The sequence below is a fragment of the Trachemys scripta genome, chromosome 5 (genome assembly GCF_013100865.1).
Source record: "Trachemys scripta elegans isolate TJP31775 chromosome 5, CAS_Tse_1.0, whole genome shotgun sequence".
In the NCBI taxonomy this organism is placed as follows: Eukaryota; Metazoa; Chordata; order Testudines; family Emydidae; genus Trachemys; species Trachemys scripta.
Window position 1 is genome coordinate 51491415 of NC_048302.1, and position 12217 is coordinate 51503631.

The following is a 12217-nucleotide window of genomic DNA, read 5'->3' on the forward strand; positions in this document are numbered from 1 at the left end:
GTGTGGCGGAAGAAGGAGGGTGATTTAAAAAAAAAAAGGAGATGGTTTATTTTTTTCATCAATGGATGACATAGTGCGGGCATTGATACAAGCTACGGCGGCCCAGCAGGAGACTACCCGTTCCAGGCAGCCGCCCAACAGGAGGCAGTGCGGCTGCAACAAGAGACTAATCGCCTGCTGATGGACCAGGCTGCTCAAGACTGAGCTATGTTGCGGGAACTGGTAAACCAGGTAAAGTCCCTTACAGCGCTGAATCGCGGCCATGATGGGACGTGGCTCATATGGGCCAGCCATTGGCTGCAGAAAATGACATGGGAGGATGATGTAGAAGCATATCTTCTGGCCTTTGAGAGGACAGCCCTACGGGAGGCCTGGCTTCAAGATCAGTGGTCTGGCATCCTTGCCCCATTCCTGTGTGGGGAGGCCCAGAAGGCCTACCATGATCAGCCTGAAGAGGCTGGGGCAGACTACCCCCAGCTGAAAGCAGATATCCTGGCCAGATCTGGGGTAATGACAGCATAACCTCGTCATAGGTGGAGGGTTCGTTCTGGCTTACCCAGGCACGAAGGTCTGGTGGTAGTCCCCTCATGTATCAGTCGATGACCAGAACCGCTAGTATCTCTTTCGGACTTTCGTGCGAGATGGATGAGGTCATACAATTGGGACCGTGGGGTTTTGTCTTCCTGGTACCTCCAACCGTGATAGATTGGAGGACCCAGCAGTATCACGGTTGGAGGTACTAGGAAGACAAAACCCCACGGTCCCAATTGTATGACCTGATCCATCTCGCACGAAAGTCCGAAAGAGATACTAGCGGTTCTGGTCATCGACTGATACATGAGGGGACTACCACCAGACCTTCGTGCCTGGGTAAGCCAGAACGAACCCTCCACCTATGACGAGGTTGTCGCCCTGGTAGAGAGGCGAAGGACAGTGAGGGAGCTGACCCGACCAGTTAAAAAAGAGGCACCCCGGGTTAAACTAGCAGCACCAAGCCCTAAAGTTCGGGTGACTGGGCCACCAAGAGTGTCCAGGTGGAAAAAGAGAGAGGCTGAAGGCCCATCAGAGACCCAAAGAGTCAGAGCACTGAGGGAGAAGAGGATCGTGATGTTAGACTGCCCAAACCAAGAGACCGGGGAACGCCTAGGGCTCCATACAGATGTTATGCCTGCGGGGAGTGGGGACACATAGCTGCACAGTGTCCCAATGCTGAAGAGCCTATGCAGTGTAACCTGGGGAACTGGGCAGATCCATGCTCCCTAATCCACCTTTTGGGGGTCTCACTAACCCCACATACGTATACCAGACCAGTGAAACTAAATGGGGTAGGGACCACGGCACTGGTTGATTCGGGGAGTGCTATCATGCTTATCTCAGGGAAGCTCGTGAAGCTTAGTCAGCTGCTGCAGGCTAAATGTACGGGGATCACATGTGTCCATGGGACAGTTAGTTACTACCCCACCATCCCAGTAAAAATCGAGATCCAAGGGAACACTACTGAGGTAGCAGCAGGTGTAGTCCCTAAACTCCCATACCCGGTGCTCATAGGGAGGGACTTCCCAGGGTTTGGAAACTTACTCCCAGTAGGGGGATTGGAGAAAGATTGGGACCCTAAAATTGGTGAGGCATCCACAGCAGACTGTCAACCCCCAATCTTCTCTGAAATATCCCCAGATTTGTTCTCCACTCCCAGATAGGGTAGAAAGACAAAAAGGGAAAGAAGGGCAGCTAAGGCCTTGGGAACCCAAATACTGACCCAAAGCCAGAGGGTCGCTTTTGTAGGTAGAATGGAAGAAGAATGGAATTTACCGTAATTGATACTCCTGGATTCTTGTGCAGTATTTATAAATTAAGATAATTAATTCCAGTCATGAAGCAAATACTTAATATCTTTTGATATAAATTATACAGTGTACAATCCATGCTGGCACACAATTTGTGTGAACAGTATTCCTGAGTAAAGTCCAAATGTTCTCATCTTGTCAGCGCAAGCAATGTCATATGTTTCCATTTTCCACTGGTGCTATGGGGACACTTTAATTTACATCAGCATTTATAAACTATTTGTTGTAGCAAAAAACATCAGCTATTGTGTTAGAGACCATGTACTGATTGCTATGTATCCAGCTCATGAGAAATAAAAGGTTTTGTTTGATTTACAGTGTTGTATATTATTTGTTCTGAATAATAAACCTGAACAGGGACTTGAGTGAACAAGTGGTAAAGAAAAAAGACGATGGGATCTGGTGCCAAAACATTTTACATACACATCTTGCATCGTATTATTATCACATATGGGGGAACAAGAGAGAGAGAGAAGCTTGAAAATGGCCTGGAAAAGGTCTAGGAATTACCCAAATAAGCAATTTTAACATATTCTCTAAAGGCATGTTTTCACTTGAAACATGGTGTGGGTTTTCTGTATCCATGTTATGTGAACTGCAACATGTGGTTGCAAACAGTATGTACACACCACATTGTTATCCCACAATTAAGGTAGTTTTGCCTCAAATCATTGCTGCCATACGGCACAGTGCTGTTCAGAGAAGTGCTCAGACATCGCATGGTGCATTGCTCCACTGTTGTGCTGTATACATTCTGGGATTTTTCATGCTATGCATTGTGGGATACCTCCTGGACTGCAATGAAGTTCTGGGGCTTGAGGTCAAACTAAATAATTCTCTGATTCCTCTCCTTTTCTCCCATCATCCATCTGGCTCTCTGCAATCCAGTGCCATTTTAAGTGCTGTCAGGCTGCATGGAGGAAGCATTGGTGAGCAATGCAATTCCCATGGTAGAGAATGTCAATAAGTTGCTGCAAGCTTATCTAAATTAATTCAGCACAAGAGCACCAATAGCCCCTGAGGAGGAGACTGAGCAGCTACTTCTCCTTGAACTGTTCCTGAAGTGCTCCTTTTGGGCTTACCCAATTAGCACGGACTGGGACAGAATAGTGCTGCAGATCTGGAATGACCAACAGTGGTGGCAGAACTTCAGGATGTTAAAACTCCTTTTCCAAGAAATCTGTGCAGAGTTCACAGTGGAGCTTCAGTGGTGGCACCTATGTGAGAGCTGCCCTCCATATGGATGGCCATCTGGAAGCTCACCACCTCCATTTGCTATTGTAACTAACCAGTTTGGTGGCCATAGATCAACTCTTGGGGAAATTGTGATGGAGGTGTGTGCTGCTATTAAGAAATTGCTTTTCTCCAGGGTTATAAGGCTGGGCAACGCACAGGAGGTTATTAATGGGTTTGCAAAGATTTCGTTCCCAAACTGTATTGCGGTCACTGGTGGGACCCATGTGCCGATCTGTAAGTATTTGACTAATCTTTGTTTTAAAAGATTTCCTGCTGCTTTTTCTGAGCCTATGATCTTAGACAGGCCATTGTTACTAATCAGTTTTCCATTTTTTTTTTTATATTTCCCCACCTATTACTCTAGATTAACAGAACTGTTAGATTCATGGCACCAAAAAAAAAAAGAGTAATGGGGGAAAAATATTTCCCCCCATCTTGTATGCAAGTCTGTCAGCAGAGTTCTACAGTACCAAATAGAGATGTTTTTACCTTGTACACACCCAAGTCTCCTTGTTGTATTCACCTTCTTATATACTTAGATTGTAAGCTCTTCAGGGCAGGGACAATATTTTTATGTTACATATATGTACACACACATAACATCATGGGGCCCTGATCCTTCATTTGGACCTCTAGGTGTCTGATGCTTTGGGGTTCAACCCAAACCTGGTAAGGGGTTATGTCACCACTTGTCCTGCAGTGCTTCTGTACATGGGTGGAGCCCCCTTTGGGGAGGCTAGCCCCGGCTCTGCCCCTTCTGCCCGTGCCCCCCCGCCCTCCTTCCTGCGGTCAGAGCCCCAAGACCCCCTGCCCCCAGTGGCTAGAGCAAAAAGTGACTTTAACAAAAAGTCCAGGTTGCCAGTGTGTTTGGGTGACTCATTGTGCTGGCCCAGTCCAAAAAATCTGAATCAGATATTACAATCTAAATAAAAAAGACAGACAATATATAAGCAAATGTCAAAGGTACATTCCCCCACTATACTTTCTGCTTACCCTATCACTCTGTCCAAGTGCTGATCAGGCCAGCTAAGATTCACTGCTAGATACCACAGAGTCTCTTGTCCTCCGGCCTTGGGGTGTTCTTAGGGTCACAGTGTTACTGCAACAAAAAATAATTTATAATAAAACTTCCACAACAATTGTTTCTAATCAACGCTCTTGCTGGTGGTATCTGAAGAAACCAAAGAGTGAATGAGTGATGGAACCTAAATAACCCTTCCTACCTATAGAGTTGTCCCTCCAGGACCAACTAGATGTGTAGGATTAAGGAAGAAGTTTCTACCTAATATGATGTAAATGTGATTATGGTGTAACAAGATTCACTCACTACTACGGTGCCTTCTCATGGCTAGGTCTGGGGATTAGCTCTTGCCCAGTTTGGCATCCCCTTCTGTCAGTTACTCTGTCACGGTGGTGGTATCTCCTCCCTTACTTCACAGCACCACCCTCTTCATGACTCAGCCCTCTGGCTAGGTCACTACGTAGTCTTCCCCTCTTGGGGTATCAAAGTCCCTCTGGAGCAACTGTCTGTATACCGTCCCAGGCGGTCTTCTGTGCCAATTTCCAGTCTGTGCCACTTCCCAGTGGCTGGTAGGGGAACCCAGACCCACGTGCTACTTCACGGTCCAGACCAGGGACTCTATCATCAGCAGATGAGGGCTACCCAGTCTAAACCCTTGCTGCTCTGGCCCTAGGTTTTTTCTTACTCTGCTTTCCACCAGGTTTCTTCCTCACAACTCTCTGGGTAAACCTCTTCTGTCAGGTATAGGATCCTAAGGTTTTTGCTCCGCAATGGGTTTCCTCCTACCCACCTCTCTGTGCCCAGAGAGCAAACGCAGACTCTTTCACTGTAGCCCCATTTCTGGTGAAAACTTCCTGGCTTTATACTACTCCCCCCAGCTAGGCTTTATCAGGTCCTGGCTGTCCCCCAGGTATAGCCTATAAGGTGAATTGACCTCTTTTGAGACACTTTAACCCCTTCAGGGCTGATTTGGGATGAACACCCCATCACATATGGGAATACACTGTATTGTATTATCTCAAAGAATTTTAGCCAGTAGAAAAGCTAATATATTAACTCTTCCATTATTACCAAGCCACTTTTGTGTCCTGGACCATTTTAAAGAGAGTCTCTCTTCAAATAATTGGGACACAGGGATGTACTTTGTATACCTAGCCACAGCGAATAACACGTCTGCAAGGAAAATGTCTGACATTGCTTCAAACAAATGTTCTGTCAACACGGTTACTGTGAAACCAGCATACTCTAGGAGGCACTGGAGACATAACCTCATAATTTATTATACTTCAAGAGGTGCAAAAATCTATTTAGGCAAAATATTTTTGCTTCTTTTTCTTTCTGCAATGTTCTTGATTTAATATAGTATGCAGAGTTTCGGGTCAAGTTATTTACTCTTGAAAACTGAGTTTATAATGGAAATACTTGAGATACCTTTAAGTGTAATTCTACAAATAATGATTTTTTTAACCTTGCAACAATTATGTAGGGTTATTGATTTCCCCTTCCAAAGGGAACAGCTATTGAAGAAAACATGGAGAGATTTTGCACTGAAATAGTTTCTTTCCTATCCTTTAGGATAACAGCAATTGTGGGTACTGTGCAGACATAATTGTAAATTCAGTTTAATCACTAGGGATATGAGTGTTTGATCTATACCCCCAAAAACATTTATTTATTTTGTCCTGCTTCCCAAGAAGAATCATTAGAATCATCCACTTTTATGGTCTAAAAAAGAATTAGGATAAAACCAATTTGAAATACCACATTGGTAATTAGCTGAGGAAAGTTGTGGCAAAAACGTTAGGTACATCCAAAAAGAGAAAGCACTTTGCTTAAAAACATTCATTATGCACTAGAAAAACCATACAGAATATTAAATACAACCCAACAATCCTGTATTGGGTTTCAAGAATTGTTCAAACAATATCTGGTATGTATTTCTGGCAATATTTATCCATACAGTTATGCAAGCTAGTTCATGTCTTAGAAAAAACAGTGGTGAAATAGGATTTTAAAGAGGTTTATAATCTTAGTTTAAACATATTTATGATGGAAACAAACTTTACTTTATTTGAGATACCTTATATTTTTATTCAAATGAGGTGAAAATAGAAAAGTTGATGGTTTCTCTTATTTAAAACTGGTGTGTTTTCCAAATTATTCCTAATGACTCAAGAATCCAAGTTCCCTTGTTACTAGTGTTGTCTAACACTAGTTGAAACCTTCTTAGATAATACTCTTTGCTGGTGTCAGCTACAGAAAAATCTTATACTGAAGTCTTTTTTGCTTTATTCTCTTTCCTTCCTACCCATTAGCCTTTTAGTATCAAACCCTCTACCACCAAAAACAACTGAACATCCAGCCCTCTAGAAAAGCCCCCAAACTCCAGCAGGAGATCCAGGTTAAAAATTATGTGAAAAACTATCTAGTCTGTGATTCACAGTATATTAATCACACTTCCTTCATGCACCCGATGTGGATCAGATGGCTATAATTGAAACTTACATCATGACAGCCTTGCATCCTTCATATCACTTTTAATCCCCATCCCTTATAATATTCTTTCTTTCGGCATTTTCTATAATTCTTTCTATCATTCCAGTTTTTAAGCCTTTAAAGAGGTGTTTCCATACACTGTAACTGTAAAGTTACATGGTGAGGGCTAGACTGTGTCTTTAGGACAAAGCCCTTTGTAGGACTGTACAAGTCTATTCTATTTGACAGAATTATATTTTAGTTTACATAGCAGGGAAGATACAGACCAATGATGTGACAATTGTTTTGGGTTGAAAAGCAGAAATTACAGAACTCTGCACTTCTCTGTTCTTTGCACTGATCACCCAACTGCACCTGGTGGGTACTGCAGAAATTAAGGCAGCAATTGTTTATTGAAGCTACAAGAAGCACTGATAAACACTGCTGTGCAGTGAGTTACATCTCAGTGCAAGACAGACCACCAGGATGTTCCCAGTCTAGGAACGCACAGAGAAGAGGTGGGAATCTCCCCCGGCCCAGACCCTCTGAAGGTAGGTGGTGGGGAGAGAGCAGCAAGGACTGCAAAGGGACCAAAGAGAACGAGAACGAACACACACACACACCTCTATTTTTGTGCAGTTGGCAAACACCATTGACTGTCTAATTCTTTTCTTCCTCTCCTGTTCCTCTCTACATTACCGCTTCCCTCCACCTCACCACCACACACACTGACCCTGTTTCTGTTTCAGTGAAGTAGGTAGGGTTAAGAAAGGCAGGTAGGGTCAATAACGGTGTAACAAACTGGCTAAAGCACCTGGACAGAGTGATAGGGTAAGCAGGAAGTGTAGTGGGGGAATCTACCTTTGACATTTGCTTATATACTGTCTGACTTTTCTATTTAGATTGTAATGTCTGATTCGGATTTTTTGGACCGGGCCAGCACAATGAGGCACCCAAACACACTGGCAACCTGGACTTTTTGTTTAAAAAAAATAAAAAAGTTTTCAATTGGAAACATTACTATCAAATACAGATTAAACATACTCTGCCCAAACAGATGATACTTATCATTCATTTCACCTCACTCTCTTTATTAGGATTTACTTCCCCTGCTTTCTTTATATTAGAGAGAAATGAGCTGAGGATGTATCCCACTTCTACAGCACTCAGTATCCAACAGTCCCTCACGATATGGGACCAATCCCTGAGGAGTGGGAAAGGTGGTTTGCAACTAAAGGAAAAATGGGATCTGGCATCATGGGAACTGGTACGCGTCCTCAAGCTTTCCATCAAAATGCCTGCTTAGAAACTGTTGGATGTCTGGATAGTGCAGGCATTAATGCAGAGGTAAAAGGCAGGGTATTTACACCTATAACCCTTATTTCTTTTTCCCAGCAGGTCCTGATGGGTAACTGGGGCAGAATACCAGAGGGATTGTTGAGATCTGTAGTGATTCCTGGAAAGGGCTAGGGTGCACAACCCAAGGAACTTTAGGGTTGCCCTTGAGTCCTTTAGCCCATTGAGTTCACATCCGTCTCCTCTGAAAAGAACAAGGATCCCTCAAAGGGCAGGTCCTGAACAGTCTGTTGGACCTCCAGATCCCCAGTTACCTCTTGGCCAACCACTGAATGGTACTCCTATGACCAGATCCATGGAAGAGTGGAAATGTCTGGAGGAGTAGCAAGAGCAGCTCTGAGGGTAGAAAGAGTAGGACCCAACCTCCGACTTGCAAGAGGACGAGTTTTCTTCCACTGACCACAAGGGTGCCATTCCTGACAGTGCCAGAAATCAATGCAAAGGTGGCAAGGCAAGCATCACAGGTTTTCCCTTTCACAGTGCCAAAGGATGAACCGTCCTGGGTATGGGAGGCTGGCATGGTAACAAGCATTATAACAATCCAACCAGTTCCTCCATACCTGCTGGCACCGATAATGGTAACTCCTGTGGTGCTGGTAATACTGGTACCCGACAATGACAGGAGATCCCTGACAGCTGCAAATGCCTCTGGTGTAGTTAAGACAGCATAAGTACAGTGCAGTGCCACCAACGTGGAAGCCTCTTCTGGCTCCAGGCTCGACAGTACCTACACAGATGCCAGAGTAAATGGTGCCGGTTTCTGTGGTACCGAGGCAGAAGAGTGCCTGGGTTTAGATTGCACTCTACTCTGATCCCCATGCTTGGCAGATCTTGGTTGCTGGGAATCACCGCCTGTTTCTTATGCTTTCTTCTAGGCACTGGTGATGGTGATCATTGCTGGGACTGTGATACGATAGGAGGAGCATTCCTTACCGACACCATGGCACTTGGAGCCTGGCCTAGATGGAGGTCTCAGTGCCACTTCCATGAGCAGAAATTTTAGCCTGGCCTCCCGATCCGTCTTCGTGCAATGCTTAAAGTCCTTGCAGAAGCCCCCTAATGAGCTTCCCCAGACACTTCAAGCAACTTGAGTGTGGGTCACTCAGGGGCATAGCAGGAGATGTAGGGCTTGAAGCCTGGTGATCGAGGCATCCCTTGGCACTGGGGATCAGATGAAAAACCAATAAATACCAAAAACTAACTAAACTAATAAGTACACTAAAACTAAATAACTATCTACAATATAGATAGAAAAGTCCACAGAGAACTTGGGAATGCAAGAAAAGCAGTTCCAGTGACATCATGGGCAGTAAGAAGGGATTGAGGGGGCACAGGGTAAGCTGGGCACCACTTTATACTGGTGCTTGCAGAACATGGCAGCAGAGGGTGCTTGAGCCATCCCAATGGGTAGCACCGTGGGAAAAAAAATTGGCAACTGTATGCAGGGAGCACAAACACCAAGGGAGGAATGCACATGTGCAATTACTCAAGGAAGAACCTTTACACCACACCTCATATGTTCTCTATAACTCACTTATAGTACAGAAAAACTATTTTGTGAGTGTTTTAGAGAGTTTTTTCACATTTTTATTGAGACACTAGGCCAGTTTTACAGGGCTTAGAGGGAGAGAAAAAAATAATTAAAAACCCTTCACAACTGATCTCAAATATCTTTTCTATATATAAAAATATCATAGGTTTCTGACATCCACATGAATGCCAGACCCTCTGCAGCTGCCCTGAGGTCTGTGTGGCTGCCCTCTGGATCTTGGAATACCTGTGTGTTAGGAGAGTCATGTCCACCACTTACCCTACACAATGGCAAATGCCGCAACTCTTCCCCCAAGTGTTGGTTTGGAGGAAAGTCTGCACACTGAAAGTTGTGGGATTCCTTGACCTTCTGCAGAGAGACATTCTGATATCATTGTGATAAGCCTGGCATAAGTAATTAGAAACCGATTTGCCAGAGGAGAGCACAATTTGGCCAATGTTGTAAGCTGTAGATATAGAATCGTTAGCAGCACATATCTGAACTCAAAAGCATGCTGGCTGCAGACATCCCTGATCATATTTCACTGCACTTAAATGACCTTTCTGTTTATTATCCCAGCTCCAACATGCACTACTCAATATACTCAGTGCACTAAATACATTTGGGAGTTGCTCAGGATTAAAAATTGGCTGTGACAAAACTGAGATTTTCAAAGTAAGTAACCAAGAAGAAAATACCAATTAAGCACCATCCCAGTTCCATCAGAGACATAAGTATTCACATAAATAGCAACTTTGAACAAATATTTGAACTAAATTAAGATACAGTTTTTTATAAAAATGGTTTACAATAATACAACCAGATCACTGGACAAAGCTACTTTATTCTTAATAAGCAATCTTTTAATATTTTATCCTTTAAAAATGACACTTGTCCTGAACTCCTCCACCTATTTACAAATAAATCTCAGATGACCCTCTTTAAGATGCTAGACTCAGTGATATCCCCATTCATCTGAATCAAATTATACTGGCAGAATTAATTTGTAGACATTACAACTAGTCTAACAAACAGAGCGATTGCCCTTCTAGGTCTCAAGTGCCTAGGATTATGCAGCCCAGTGAAGTTTATGATAATATAGCTAGAGAATAGAACTTTCACCCCTGTGCTAATGAACAAACATGTGCGGACGATTCTCACTGAGAAAGCGAGGCAACTAGACTATGCCCCTGAGTATCCCATGTGAAGATCAGTGGTCTGAATTTATTTAATACTACAGATGGCCAGAAGTATCAGTATTCAGAGCTGGAACCAGGTTCGATTTAGGCCAGGGTTTCCTTAATATCTAATGTTAGAATTCTGCTTCACGTTTTGAAGCCAAATCTATTTTGAGGTTTTGGTTCTCAAACTGGGGGTCGGGATGCTATTACATGGGGGATCGCGAGCTGTCAGTCTCCATTCCAAACCCCGCTTTGCCTCCAGCATTTATAATGGTGTTAAATGTAGAAAAAAGTTTTTTTAATTTATAAGGGGAGGGGGGGTGTCACACTCAGAGGCTTCTTATGTGAAAGGGGTCACCAATACAAAAGTTTGAGAACTACTGGTTCAGATTCAACAATAGTTAATGGAAAATGGTAGGAATCATACAAGGTCAGCTGTCTTTTTAGAGATTTCTGCCACCATAGGCAAGATTTTGGCACTTTCAAACTAGATCTGGAAAGAAGATTTCTTCCAGATTTGGGTTTGAGTTTTTGCTCATATCTATTTATTATTTTACTACAAAAGAAAACTTCCTGGTCATCAGTCTGGGTTCAGCCAGCAGCTCAAATAATCATTAAGTGTAATAGTAAAAACAAAATAAAAAAAAAAGATAGAAATGTCATTATTGTTAAAACATTTGTTGGAAGACAATGTGCCAGATCATAATCTTGTGTACACTGGAAAAATTCCAGGGAAACTTCAGGGAAGTCAATGGAGATAAGCCACTGACTAATGTAAATCAGACCAAAGTCTAGCCCAGTGAACTGAGATAATCTCCTATTGTAAGTATACAAAAACAAGTGAATTCAAGCTTACTAACAAAAACTTCTTCCAATATATCTTGTGTGAAATCTTTCATTGGAAAAAACAGGCAGATGGACAAATGATCATTATTAATCTAAATCTGAAGAGTCTCTCTTTAAAATGGAGGCATCTATAATGCAGTTACTGGAATATACAAATTACTGTATTGAAATGGAAACAAGCAGGATTAAAAATAAATAAATACAGGAAGCCTGAGGCCCTGACCTAGAAATGGAATGGACTGAAGACACAAAGAGTAAAATTATTGCTAGAACAAAACTATTTCCCATAAACTTCCAAAGGATGAGTCCTATAAACTCTAAATGAATGTGGTGGCCATAGGTGCCAACTCTGTGGATGCTCTAGGGCTAAAACACTCATGGAAAAAGAAATAGGGGGTGCTCAGCACCTACCAGCCACAGCTGTTCGGTGGGGCCGTTGATCAGCTGTTCAGTGGCACTGCTGATCAGCTGTTTGGCGGCTGGCAGGAGGCACCTGGGGAAGGACGGAGAGCAGCAAGCAGCGGGAAAGCAGGGGGGCATGGGGCAGGGGTGGAGTGGAGTGGGAAGAGGCTGAGCGAGGGCAGGGCCTCAGGGGAGAGGGTGGAGCAAAGACAGGGCCTCAGGGAAGGGGCGGAGTTGGGGCAGGGCCTTGGGGTGGAGTACCCACCGGAAAAAATAAAAGTCAGCACCTGTGGTGGTGGCAGCTCTATTGCATCGGTGATATAAA

General features: G+C 43.5%; 1 long non-coding RNA gene across 4 annotated transcripts in view; it reads right to left on the reverse strand.

Moving 5' to 3' along the window:
- Positions 1–12217, reverse strand: part of LOC117878197 — a 128259-nt gene that overhangs the window by 111651 nt on the left and 4391 nt on the right. For all 4 annotated transcript variants that reach the window (XR_004645918.1, XR_004645919.1, XR_004645917.1 and 1 more), the window contains exon 2: positions 4074–4179. This is a non-coding gene — a long non-coding RNA (uncharacterized LOC117878197). The remainder of the gene's footprint in view (positions 1–4073; positions 4180–12217) is intronic.